Raw genomic sequence first — 13,669 nt, 5'->3', positions numbered from 1 at the left:
ATTATATATATAAAAAGGAAAATGACAGGGTTGCCGAATGATTTTCCCAAATAAGTTTCGCGTTTTTGTCCATCTCATTTACTTAAACAGTTTCCAAAAAACAATTGTTTAACACACGATAAGTATAGCCAACCATGTCAAATTCAGTGTTAATTCGAATATTTCTTTTCAATTCCCTATCATTACTCATATAAAAAAAGATAAATTACATTGACACCCCTTGAAATTTTGATCAATGTTACTCAGATGCTGGTTAACGGTTGTTTTTAACAACGACACCCCATCTAGTTTCAAATGTCATATTTTCTCCTGATATGTTAATTCAATTAATTTACAAATATTAACCATGTTAATTAACAAAACTACCTTCATCATTTAGCCTCTTTCTCTATCATAATCTTTAAGGATTTATTTATTATTTATTTTTTATTTTTTTGGTTCATTTTAGTACCTAACCGTTGACACTCTCTCTCTTAGACATGGCCCCTTTTTTTTTCTTTTTTCTTTTTTTCAGTTGTGTTGAGTCTGGGCTGGTCATGGCTATTTTTATTTTTTATTTTTTATTTTCCTACACTAATGGTGGTTGTTGTGGTGTGGTTTTGGGTGTGGCTGTAATGGTTATGGTGGTCTCTTCCCAATATGAAATTACCTTTTTATCCTCTAGTGGCATTTGGGGCGTATAAGTATGGGTTGGCCACGGTTGTTTTCAAATTTTTTTTTTGTTTTTTTAATGTAACGTTTGGGTGTGGTGGTGGTGACTATGGTGGTGTACAGTTATTTGGTGATTTAAAACAAAATAATAATAATTTTATTTTTTATTTTTTATTTTTTATTTTTATGTTGGGGTGGTTGTTATAGTGTATAAGTATTACTATATATAAACTCTATATATATGTATAGAAGAGATGAAGAGCTTAGTTTGACCCATTAAATTTAGATAGGAGATTAAATATTTAATTTTATAATTTAAATAGAGTTATTGACAAGTCAAATGGTTAAAAGGTAATTTCGTAAGATTTCAGAAGTAAGGGGGTGTCCATTAATGCACATTTTTAAAACTTTAGGGGGTGTCAATATAAAATAAATTCATTGACCATCCATTGATCAAAATCACAAAGAGTGCTAGTGCAAATTATCCAAAAAAATAATTTAAAAAATATATATATATATATCAGATCAAAATCATAATAAAAGAAATTATACGACACAACCAAAGTTAATATCGTATTTGGTCAAAAGAAATAATATAAAACTTTGACTGATTCTTGTACAAATGAATTTTAATACGCAAGAGATAGAAACCTCACGACAGCAATACTCAAATATGTTATAAACAACCGGGTGTGACATTAATTTTTAAACTCTGAGCCTGCCTTGGTAACCGAAGTATTCCCCTATACAATTGAAAAATCACAAAAAAAAAATAAAAAAATTCTCACTTCCCTTTCATTTAAAGTACTTTCCTACAAGTAAAACAGCAAAACTTTTTTATAAAATATGATTTTAAATGTTAAATTTGTATTTTAGAGGCCGACGGTAGAAAGTAGAAAGTGATTCCGGTCAGTAAACGGCCTAACAAAATCTCACTTTTCCTTTCCTTTTTTCAATGTGAAACTACTTCTTTAAAAGTAAAAAGCAAAATCACTTTATAAACATAATTCTAAGTTCTAATTTTGTTTTCTTTTTTCGGAGGTTGATACCAGAAAACAAAAAGTGATTTATGTTAGCACACGGGCCTTTAATATAATGTATATAGCACCCCTTAATTAGAAAAACACCTTCCAGATAGCATGATAAACCGAGACGCCCCTATTAATTCAAAAATCACCTGAATATTAAATAAGGGCTCATTTGATAATGTTTCTATTTCTACCACTCTCTTCAAACACATCACACAATGCATACCTTTTGGAACCAAACACACAGTATATCCTAAGTCTATTTATTTATTTTACATATTCAACATTTGAACTGACAACAATTCAAGAAGCCATCAACCTATAGAAGTAAACTTAAAACTACATTCTCTTTGGCGCAAACATTTTATGAGATGGCCAAGGATAAACTTGTTTGAACTCAAAATGGGCAATTTGCTTTCTCGCTCTAAAACTGGGATCAACAACCACATGTTGATGCCAAGGGAAGAGTTGGGGCTTAAAACAAGGACTATCGCTCATCTTCAAGCTCCATAGATGGCCCACTCTCATAAGCTTTCCGTCAGAGTTTAAAAATAATTAATTATCTTATTCCTCAACCTCAGAGATTTTTCAGGTCGACGAACCATTTTTACCCATTGGTCACATGCTGAGGTTTCAAACCACTTGAGTGCTCAGGATTAGGGAACAATAGATGAAAGGTCAAGGACCCTAGCATCAGACATGCCCAAAACAACTAGCTTCAGAAGATCATCTCAACCGTCCAACTAGATATTGATCCAGTGGCTGAGCTTCCTTAATTTCTACTACAAATAGGACTCATTTATGTTTGAATAATGCTCCTACACCAAACCCAAATTTACACTTCTAAGTATCTCACACTCGTGGTGATTCTACACTTGTAGTTTATATAGCTTTGCTCCTACAACGTAGCTGAATATTTAGCCTTAAATTATCTCTTCAATCATTTGTCTTTAAGCTTCAGATTTCAAGTTTAATTAAACTTATGTTCTGCCTTAAAAAAAAATTGTTGTTTTGATGCATTTATTAGTTTAGTTATTTAATATCAGAGTTCATGTTCGAACAAAGTGACAAGATTGTAGCCAGGACCAGACTTTTAAGTAATCCGAATGCATAATTGATCTTTATTTCTTTGTTCGAGCACTGATTTTATATCTTCTTTGTTAAGTTAGTGACGAGAAAGTTACCTTACTCTAATTTTATGCTAAGACTCTCGCTCCTTTAAGAACTAGACTTGTGATTAGCCAATAGAATGTGTAACCGATCTTCAGATTTACTTTGTTTAAGTATTGATGCCAATCTGCTTTGTTATGTCAATGACAAGGAAATTACCAAGCTCTGATTTTATGATTTGACTCTTACTCCTTTGCTCTCCTAAATAAATATAAAAATACCATAAAAACCTATATAGGTTCAAAAATTTACAAAACTAAGAATAGTCAACAAAATCTCTGCAATTAATACACTAAAACAGGAGATATAAAGAAGAACACAAAAATGAGAGAAGAAACAATTGATCAAAAGAGAGTTGTATATCCTTCATTGGGGGGTTTTTGCCCTTATTTATACATGTAAAATCCTATTGGAATCCTTTCTGGACTCTTTTCTTGCTTTACAATTTTTCTTCTCATTCCATACTACTTGGTTTCTATCTTTTTCATCAAGGATTTTTTTTTCCTACAAGGAATAGGAATCTGTTTGGGCCAGACAAGCTATTACAACCCATTTGTTTTGGGCTTAATCTGTGATTCCGGGTTGATAGGGCTAACTTACCAAAACGAGCCAACTTATCCCTCTCATTAATTGGGCTTCCATTCGGACAAGGGGTTTGGATTAGAGAAGATTTTTTCATCCCCACTTTGCCCTCAATTTCCTTCTATGCTCACGCACCAGAGGAAATTTTCTATGACTGGTTCTCAGGCACCAGAGGAAATTTTCTATGACAATGGGCTCCTTGGAACTTGGGACATGGGTAGTCATATATGGCTCCATAATCATTGTAGCTCTTTTTTTTTTGTTGAATATAATCTTTTTACTTTGTTTTTAAACAAATTCGGGCTTTCTCTTATACTCATCAACCCATATTCCTTTAGGATTGTCATTGTCGTGTTGACGATGACGATGAACTTCCACCTGACCTTGGGATTGTCGATCTTCTCATTAGTTATAGGTTCAACAAATTGCATGAGGAAACTAGTTGGTACAATCTTTTCCTTTTTCCTCGTAGATCCATATGCACTGAAAACCTACTTTCGAGAACTGTTGGAAAGAAAAATTAGTCATAATAGGTGAAAATTAGAAGGTTCCCTTTCTTGGCCAATTTCCACTCCCTAAAAAATTCGATGATCTCAAACTTCCTCCATACTCCTATCCTCATTCCTCGAAGTGTATATGCTTTCCTTGTGAGGTTCATTTGTAAACTACATATATGAATTATACATTAGGAGTAATGACCGCCTATTTTCCCTTTTCAATAGTTACAGAGAGGCTCAATTACCTTCAGGAGAAAGAACGACGTCTACTGTGTCCGTCTCAAACTGATTCCTACTCCTTCGAAGACAAAATAAAACATGAATCAAACGATAGAAACAAAGTAAAATGTAGCATGTCAAACACAGCGAACCAAGAAAAAACCAAGAATCACAACAGAAAATAAGCACCCCATATACAAATAATATAAAGATTTATATGTAGTTCGACAAAGCCTACGTCCACGGTGGAGATCCGGCGAAAGTCTTCGTTATGTAAAAATAAGAGATTACAAATTTCAGCCATTCACTCCCTTTCTCTGCAATTCAATTTCCCTCGATATCGCACTCCAAACCCTAAGTGCCTACCTTTAAAAAAAAAAACTAAAGCTCTTTTATATATTGGGCTCAAGAGAGTACTAATTAAGGTCCATAATTCACAAGCAAAAAATGGGTCATCGGGTTGTAACGCTCATCCAACAAGTCATCGGGTTGTACCCGATACCAAATTCAAGCTACAACATCACAAATCTCCACATTGGCTCTAATTACGCCAAACTCCACAATCTCCAACTATTCATTTCGTCTCCTCCACATGCCCCTAAAGGCCAGCAACTGGAAGTACCAATCAAGTCGAGACAGTGTCTGAACTTGAGAGTAGGAATTACCTTAGTCATCATATCTCCCGGATTCTCTATTGTCCCAATCTTCCTCACTACGAAAGTACCCTATGTAACTACATCTCTGATGAAGTGAAACCTGACATCAATATGCTTGGTCCTCTCATGGAACATCTGATTTTTAATTAGATGTATGGCACTCTGATTGTCGAAAACACAATCAAATCATCCTGCTCCAAGCCGAAATCACCAACCAAGCCTTTCAACCATACAGCTTCCTTCATTGCCTCTGTAGCTGCCATGTACTTAGCCTCAGTAGTAAATAATACAACTACGGGCTGCAAAGTCTCCTTCCAACTAGCCACACTCTCACAAAGAGTGAAGACTTTCGCCAGATCTCTATTGTGGACACAGGCTTTACCGAACCACGTATAAATCTTTGTGTCCTTTTTATGCGGCGTGTTTATTTTCTGTCGCGACTCTTGGTTTTATCTGGGGTTCAATGTATTTGTCATAAAAAATTGGTATCAGAGCCGAACGTGAAGGAGATCCAAAAAACACAAGAAGTCTCAACAGTTGCAACAATGGGTTTCTGTTACAGGTGGAGTCAATGGGCTTGATCATGATGGTAGGGTTTCATGGCATGGAGCTTGAGTAGTTAAGGTGGATCCTTAGAGGTTTGATTGGTCGAGTTGTGTACAATGTGGACAATCAGTGTTGTAGGAGTAGCACGACATATTGGCATGTAATCCAAAGGAAACCACTTGTTGGGGGGTAGTGGAAGCGTAACAACAAATAAGAAATAAAGCAATCATACGACAAACACAAGATGTATGTGGTTCATCTAAAACTAGTGCTACGTCTATGGATAAGAAGAGATATTAATGTAAAAATATTACAATAGTAGAGAATTTTCAACACCGGATCATACACACAAACTCTTGACTGAGTTCTCCGTGTACTCCACGAGACTCCCTCTCGCCGTTAGTGTTCACTCTACCCCACAGTAACTCACTTATACCCATCAACTCCAACCCTTATAAGGATGCATCTCTCTTAACTCATAATCCTCAACTCAAAACCCAAGGGCCTATTTATAGTGTTCCAAACTCAATTCTAAATAAGAAATTACCTAAAACAATGCAACTCTAAAATAAAAACCTAAATAGATTAGGAATTTGAGACACAATTTCCAACAATATAAAAAAAGAAAAAACTTGTATAGCAAGAAAGGAGTCCAAAAAGGATTACACTAGAGTTTTACCAGTATAAATAAGAACAAAGGCCAAGGATATACAAACCAATGCAACTCTAAAATAGAAACCTAAATAGATTAGGAATTTAAGACACAATTTCCAACAGTATAAAAAGAGGAAAAACTTGTATAGCTAGAAAGGAGTCCAAAAAGGATTACACTAGGGTTTTACCAGTATAAATAAGAGCAAAGCCCAAAATTATACAATTTTTTTCTAAGCAATTGTGTCTTCTCTTTTTTGTCTTCTTCTCCATAATTCTTGTTTGAGTGTATTGTAGAAATATTGTTGACTATTCTTAGTCTACAAACATATGCACTTATAACATTCTTGTTAAGCTACGATACTCATTTCTGCTCTCCACATTTCTTTAAGGCTTTTTTTTTTTTAAGGTCAAACAAACATACACCCATGCCTCCACTAAGGCTCGAACACCCGACCTCTCCTATTGGGATGAGGGCTTATACCAGCTCGGTTATTGCCCATTTGGTCACATAGCCCTAAGTTATATTTGGACAAGTCTACAACCCTAGCAACATAATAGTAGGAATATTTGCTTAGTCTTTGTGGTCTTCGTACCAGCTTAGTTGCAAATCGATCTGAACACGGTTCTAGAAAGCCGCAGGTGAGGTAACTCACACGCACCCACAACATTGGGCACACTTTAGACCAAACAAAATTAGCATTGAATTATTTTATTCCAACGAATTAAATTCTAAACCATTTAACTATAGAGATTATTTAAAATAAGACACATTAACTTGGATATATTACAAATATGGCCAAAAAGAATGGATAAAAAGTGTCACTTTTAAAAAATGTATTACAAATATGAAAACTCTACATAATTAATTGTGTATTAATTTGACAAGTTTGTTTATATTTAGGACAAAATTACCCCTCCACATTATGCAAACTGACTTCCAAACCATTATTTCCCAATTTTTCACTATATTTAATTTCTCCTTCTAAATCACCACCATGGATACCACCCACCACCACCACATACTCAATTTTCTATATAAATTTATCTCTCATCTTTTTCTCTCTTTTAAGGGGGTAAGTGCAAAAAACACCCCTATAGTTTCAATAATGTGCAAATAACACCCCTAGTGTTAAAACGACACCCCTTTAGTTTCAAAATAGTGTAAATAAGGACTTTTTGTCAGAGCGGTAGGTAAAAATATGAAAATACCCCCCAATATTCTTTATTCAATAATAATATAAAAATTAGAGAAGTTAAAATTACCCAAATAGACATTGACCTAAACTACGTCATTTTGGATAATAAAACACAGCACACTTACAAACTACATTGTTTGGCATTAAAGTTATACAAACAATTGCAAACGACTGTGTTCAACCATTAGGGTTATACACACCATCACATTCTTATTTTCATTATACCATCATCAGACACAGCCCCTTACACACAGACACCATAGACGAAACAAACACAGCCATTCTCATGATCTTTGTATACGATCCCTAATTTCTGCCAATTAGGGTTTGAGATCAAAGACGAAGTTCTGCCATTAAAAGAAAAAAATGCGTTTCTACGGTTAGGGTTTTTATGTTTTCGTGTTTATGATTTCTTTTATGATGATAAAAGTTAGGGTTATTTTATTGCGTTTGTATTTGTGTGATTCAGTGGATTATGTAATGTTATTGCATACGTTATTCTTCTGTTCGATTAAGGGTTTTATTCGAATCTGTGAGGTCCCCTATAGGGTTTTGTGTCGATTGTCAATGAATTTGGGTTCCACATGTCACTGTTTACTTCGATTATAGTTAAATAACTTCCACTTTGTCTTCTTCATGCTTATTTCAGTGTATTGTAGTCCTTTATTAAAAAATAGGGTTACAGTTTGAGATAAAAATGAGGTCTTTTTGCCTTTGTTTCTTGTTTTGGGTTACACATGTCTAATAAAGTGTTAAACTGACTTTAACTTGTGTAATTTTTTATTTTTTATATTTTTTTTGGCATTTGATATAGGTTATGTTAATGTGTTTACACTGATATTAGTATTCTTTATTATCATACTGTGTCTGCACATGCATGTAATATATTAGTTATGTTCTTATCCTTACAGTGCATGTAAATTTTTTTTTTTTTTTTTTTTTTTTTGCATTTGCATTTGCGGTTGGTTCTGCTAATATGTTTACACTGATATTAGTATTCTTTATTATTATATTTTGTCTGCACATGCATGTAATATATTGATTATGTTCTTGTCCTTACAGTGCATGTAAATAATTTGTGTGTACATACATGTAAATAATTTATCTGTGCGTGCATGTAAATAATTAGCCTGCACATGCATCTAATTTGATGTTAATTAGTACTATGTGTTTAAATTTTTGCAGGTGTTGTTCATATGTCTAAAAAGTATACAATTGAAATGCATTATAATGAAAATTTTGATAAGGACCACTATTATTATATTGGGGGGAAAGTTGATGAATTTGATAATTGTGATCCTGATCGTATGTCATATTCTGAAATTGAAGATATGTTGAAACTACTGAATTTAGATCCCAAAAGTGAAGTCTATTATAGAGACCTTAGTAATGGAAATCCTGTGTTAATAGTTTCTGATAATGGTCTGTTGGAAATGTTTGCAATGTACAAAAACTTTTCATTGGTGAAGGTACTAGTAGTTAGAAGTAAATATATTCCAGTTGTTGATGTTGACGTGCCAACTGCACCTGAACCTGAACCTGAAGCTGCATATGCACCTGCACCTTCACCTTTACCTCATTCCCCTTCCTATTCATCTGCCCATTCATCTTCCCATTCCTCTTCCCATTCATCTGCCCATTCACCTGCACCTAAGAGTAAGGATAACATTGGTGATATTAAAGCTTTTTGGGGTCAAATAAAAGAGTTAGATGGAGATTCTATATATGCACCAAGTAATGAGTTGTGGAGTGTTCATTGCTCATCAGATGAGGAAGTTGATAGCAATATCAGGGCTAGTAAATATGTTATTGAGAAGGATTTGGGCACTAAACCCTTAGAAATTGGGATGAAGTTTGCATGTGTAGATGATTTTCAGGTAGCATTGAGGGACCATGTTATAAAACACAAGTATGATTTTAGGCTTAAGAAAAATGAAAAAAATAGGATTACTACTATGTACATTAGTAAATATGGTTGGAAGATTCATGCCTCAAAGAATATTAGTGATAATAGCTTTCAAATCAAGACATATAAAAGTACACACCACTGTATTCCACCTGAAACAAATAAGCAAGTAACATCTAGGTACATAGCCAATCACTACATAAACCAATTCAGAGTGGACCCAACTTAGAAGAATTGTGGTTTAAATGACTAGATTGAAAAGGATTTTGAGATACAAATTTCTAGATTCAAGGTAAACAGGACTAAGGCAAAAGCCTTGGAAATGATTGAAGGTAATTTTGAGGAGCAGTTTATGAAGATCAGAGAGTACTGTAAGCTTATTATGTAGACAAATCCTAGCAGTGTATGCAAAGTGAAAACATAAATTGACAGGGAGGGTAAGCAAAGGGTTTTGAGGGTTTTTTATTGTCTAAATGCAATGTGAAGATGCTTCAAAGCAGGCTACAGGCCATTTGTTGGGCTAGATGGTTGTTTTGAATGGACCATATGGAGGACAGTTGTTAAGTGCTATTGGTAGGGACCCAAATGATAGTTATTACCCAATTACTTTTGCAGTGGTGGAGGTTGAGTCAAATGCCACTTGGCAATGGTTTATTAATTAGTTGATGGCAATCATTGGTCCCCTTATCACTTAACTTATATCTCTGACAAACAAAAGGAATTGGTTGATGTATTGGACAGGTTGTGTGAGAATACTAACCATAGGTTTTGTGCTAGACATATATATGAAAATTTTAGAAAGAAATTTTCATATCTCAGATTGAAAACTGAATTCATGAATGCTTCTAATGCATTTACAATTGAGGTGTTCAAGACTCACTTGACAAACATTAAGAAGATGAACAATGATGCTTTTGAGTGGGCGAACAGAATCCCTCACCATTTATGGTCCAAGTATGGCTTTATTGTGGACTCAATGTGTGATTTAAATAGCAATAACATGTGTAAGTCTTGAAGTAGGCAGATTCTAGAGGCCAGGGGCAAACCACTGATTTATATGTTTGAAATGATTAGAAGGTACTTATTGATGAGGAGCAATAATAAGAGAGAATACATGGAAGGCCAACATGGTCTTTTATGTCCAAAGGTGTAGGATAAAGTGGAAAAATTGAGGTTGAAAGCTATAAAATGCCATGTGCAGCCAGCAGGACCACAACTATATGAGGTTGACAGTAATAGGGAGAATGATGCAATTGATATGGCAAACAGAAAATGCACTTGCAGGGTTTGGGAGGTCACTGGTATACCTTGTATACATGCAGCAGCTGTTATCAATTCTAAGAGAGGCAATATAGAAGACTATGTGAGTCATTATGACCACAGGGAGACACACCTTAAGATATATGCACACATAGTTAAACCACTTTGTTTAAGAAAAATTCTGAATATTGAAGGATATCCTCCAATACACCCACCATCGAGAGAAAAACCAAAAATGGGAAAACCAACAAAGCAAAGAAAAAAAGAGTGCTAAAGAACTAAAAGAAATCAAGGCTAAAAAAGTTGTTTCTGAAAGATTGAACTTTGAAGTAAGATGTGGAAAGTCTAATATGGAAGGACACAATGTCAGAAGCTGCAAAAATGATGTAGCACCTCCTAAACCACCAGGAGGTAAAGGTGGAAGGCCTCCTTTGAAGAGAACTGGGCTGTTTGTGGGAGAAAGTAGCAGTGGGGGAGTTGGAAGATCAGTTAGGCCTAGAGGAAATGCAACTGTGCAATAAGAGGTAATATATTATCTTTATTTTTTTAGCTGTGTATTTTATAAGTGTAATAACTATGCATGTGATACTTATATTTGTCTATTTTTATTGCATGTGAAGGTTACTTATGTGTCTGCCCTACACTTACTACCCAAGAATCTATGGTATGTGAATAGTCCCAAAAAGTTTGATTCCATTCAATTATTTTTAATAAATGTATGCACATCTAATATATTAATTTTTTACTTGTAGGACAATGGACAGTGGCTGAACTGACTTTGGATGCAACTCTTTTGGGGTTCTTTTGGTTAAAGCTGCTTTGGGACTTATGGTTGGCCTATTACTTCATGTGCATGCAGTGTTCCTAGCAGCTATTATCAATGACTTTTTATGGTTGCTTTAACTTCAATGATAGTATTTTTGTGATGTGTATGCACAGGTTTACACTTTGCACAGGTTCACATTGGTATATAAGTTGTAAAACTTTACTGCTAGTAGTTGTAAAACTTTAATACTTTTGCGATGTGGATGCATAATATTAATGGTTATTTTGAATAATATTTGGTGACTTACTTTGAATCACAGGTTCACAATAATGCATGCCTTATTTTGAATCACAGGTTCACAATGTAATAAAAGTAGACAAACATTGTTTTGCCTCACAGGTTCACAATGATTGTTTTGCATCACAGGTTCATAATAATTGTTTTGCATCATAAGTGCACAGCTTCAAAAATATTGCATGATTCATTTTATAGTTGCAAACATTGCTACTACTGCAATACGAGTAAAAAAAAAAAAAAACCCAGAAAAAAACCTACACAAACACTATGACAACCATTACCACCATTTATGTGCCTTAGACCCTCATGGTTGTTTTCATTTCTCTCGTTTCTCAACTTCCTCACTAGACACATGAGATCAAACACAAACCTTTTGTAATATTCTGATAATTCTTCATCCTCCCACCTATAAAATTGCATGACTTTATTTTGTAATTTGGACAGCCATAGAATCTTCTGCCTGGATTCTTTTCAATCCAAGAAGTCTTCAATGGAGTCAAAACTCCACAATCACAATGAAAATTTTTTATTGGACTTGATACTTACATTCTTGACTTCTTACTACATGAGCTTGAAGATGAAGCCATTTTCCATCAAGCTGCAAAAATAGTGAAAGAAACACAGAGAAAGAAATAAAAAATGGAAATATAATGATGTGATAGAAGTTAGAGAGAGAAAAGCTACAGAGAGAAAGAAGTTAGAGAGAAAGAGTGTGTGTGTGTGCGCGCGCTAAAATGAGAGAAAGAGTATACATTATATAGAGAGAGAAATAGCTGTTAAATAGGAGAGAGAAAATAAAATTTGTTATTTAGAAATGAATTATCAGAGAATTAGCCATTAGAGAGGAGAGAATAACAAAATTTGAAAATTATTTCCATGTTTATAAAAAAAACCCTATGTACTTTTAAAAATGTGCAAAAAAAAACCCTGTGGCATTTTAGGTAATGCAAAAGGGTAGTTTTGGTATTAAAGGCTAACTTTTGGTCACATCCACGGCACATGTCAATTTTCTTGGTTAAAAACCCTTATTTGCACTATTTTAAAACTAGAGGGGTGGCGTTTGAACACCAGGGGTGTTTTTTGCACATTTTTGAAACTATAGGGGTGTTTTTTGCACTTACCCCCTCTTTTAGGAGTTTTTGTGGCTGAGTAGGGTTGGTTCGTGGGCTGTGATGATTTCAAATTTTTTTTTTTTTGCTTAGGTGGTCTTTCATTACACGGGCAGTGGTATAGTGATAGAGGTAGGGAACTGATGGGTGGTGGTGGTTCTTCGCTGGAGAGGATGATGGTGGTGGTAGTTTATAATTTTGAGGAAGAGGTATTGGTAATTATGATGGGTGGGTGGTGGCGACACATAAAATAAAAGCGAGCCACCACATCCCCTATCACCGCTGACCATTCGTTTGGTCCCCTCTCTCTACCACTGCCGACCACCCCACCCCCACCTACCCTGTGATACCCCTCGAATCCGAGACGCGGGTTAATCAGGTCCGAGCCCAAACCCGAGGGATATCAAACAATTAATATTTTTATAATGAACACAGAATAGAAACCGAAATAAAAAATGAAGTTTAAGCTGATAGAAACTAAAATAAAATCCTCCAATAATAAAGATTCAATAATCCAGCTAAAAAACCTCCAAGGTTACAACTTGGGAATCCAACTAGTAGACCCCGAAATAAAACTCCAACTGAAACTGAAAAACTGAAAGTAAAGATATTCCAAAACTAAATCATGAAGTGAAATCCTACATCGTCGGTAGAATGAATGAGAGTCCCTGCCTAGCATGATTAAGCTTGAGACTGGAACCGTCCGTTACCTGAAAAGAATAATAAAGAAGTGGGTCAGGCCCACATGCAAGTCCAAATCCAACTATAATCCATACAGTGCCCGATACGTAGATACACCCTAGATACCCTCAACATAACTACGTAATCCATAAATACACATATATATCCACACTAAGGACATTCAATGGACTATAATAGAGGTCTCAAACTGAATAGAAGGCAACATGCGAAAACGCACCCAAAGATGGGCATAAGTACCTAGACCTAACAGGGTACACCGACCTACTAAATCCAGCTACGCATCCACTGCATATACGCACCCTAACCAATGACTATAAGACTCACGCTCATATCATGGTATCATAATCATATATCTAAAGTCCGTCCGAAACCATAGTATGTCACTCACTTATTCCATGAGGAGACATACAAAATACCGTCCAGATAAACA

Source organism: Cornus florida, unplaced genomic scaffold (assembly GCF_030987335.1).
Source record: "Cornus florida cultivar Cherokee Brave unplaced genomic scaffold, ASM3098733v1 CherokeeBrave_3.0.0_Hap2_Chr02, whole genome shotgun sequence".
In the NCBI taxonomy this organism is placed as follows: Eukaryota; Viridiplantae; Streptophyta; class Magnoliopsida; order Cornales; family Cornaceae; genus Cornus; species Cornus florida.
Note: the sequence above shows the minus strand (reverse complement) of the source record.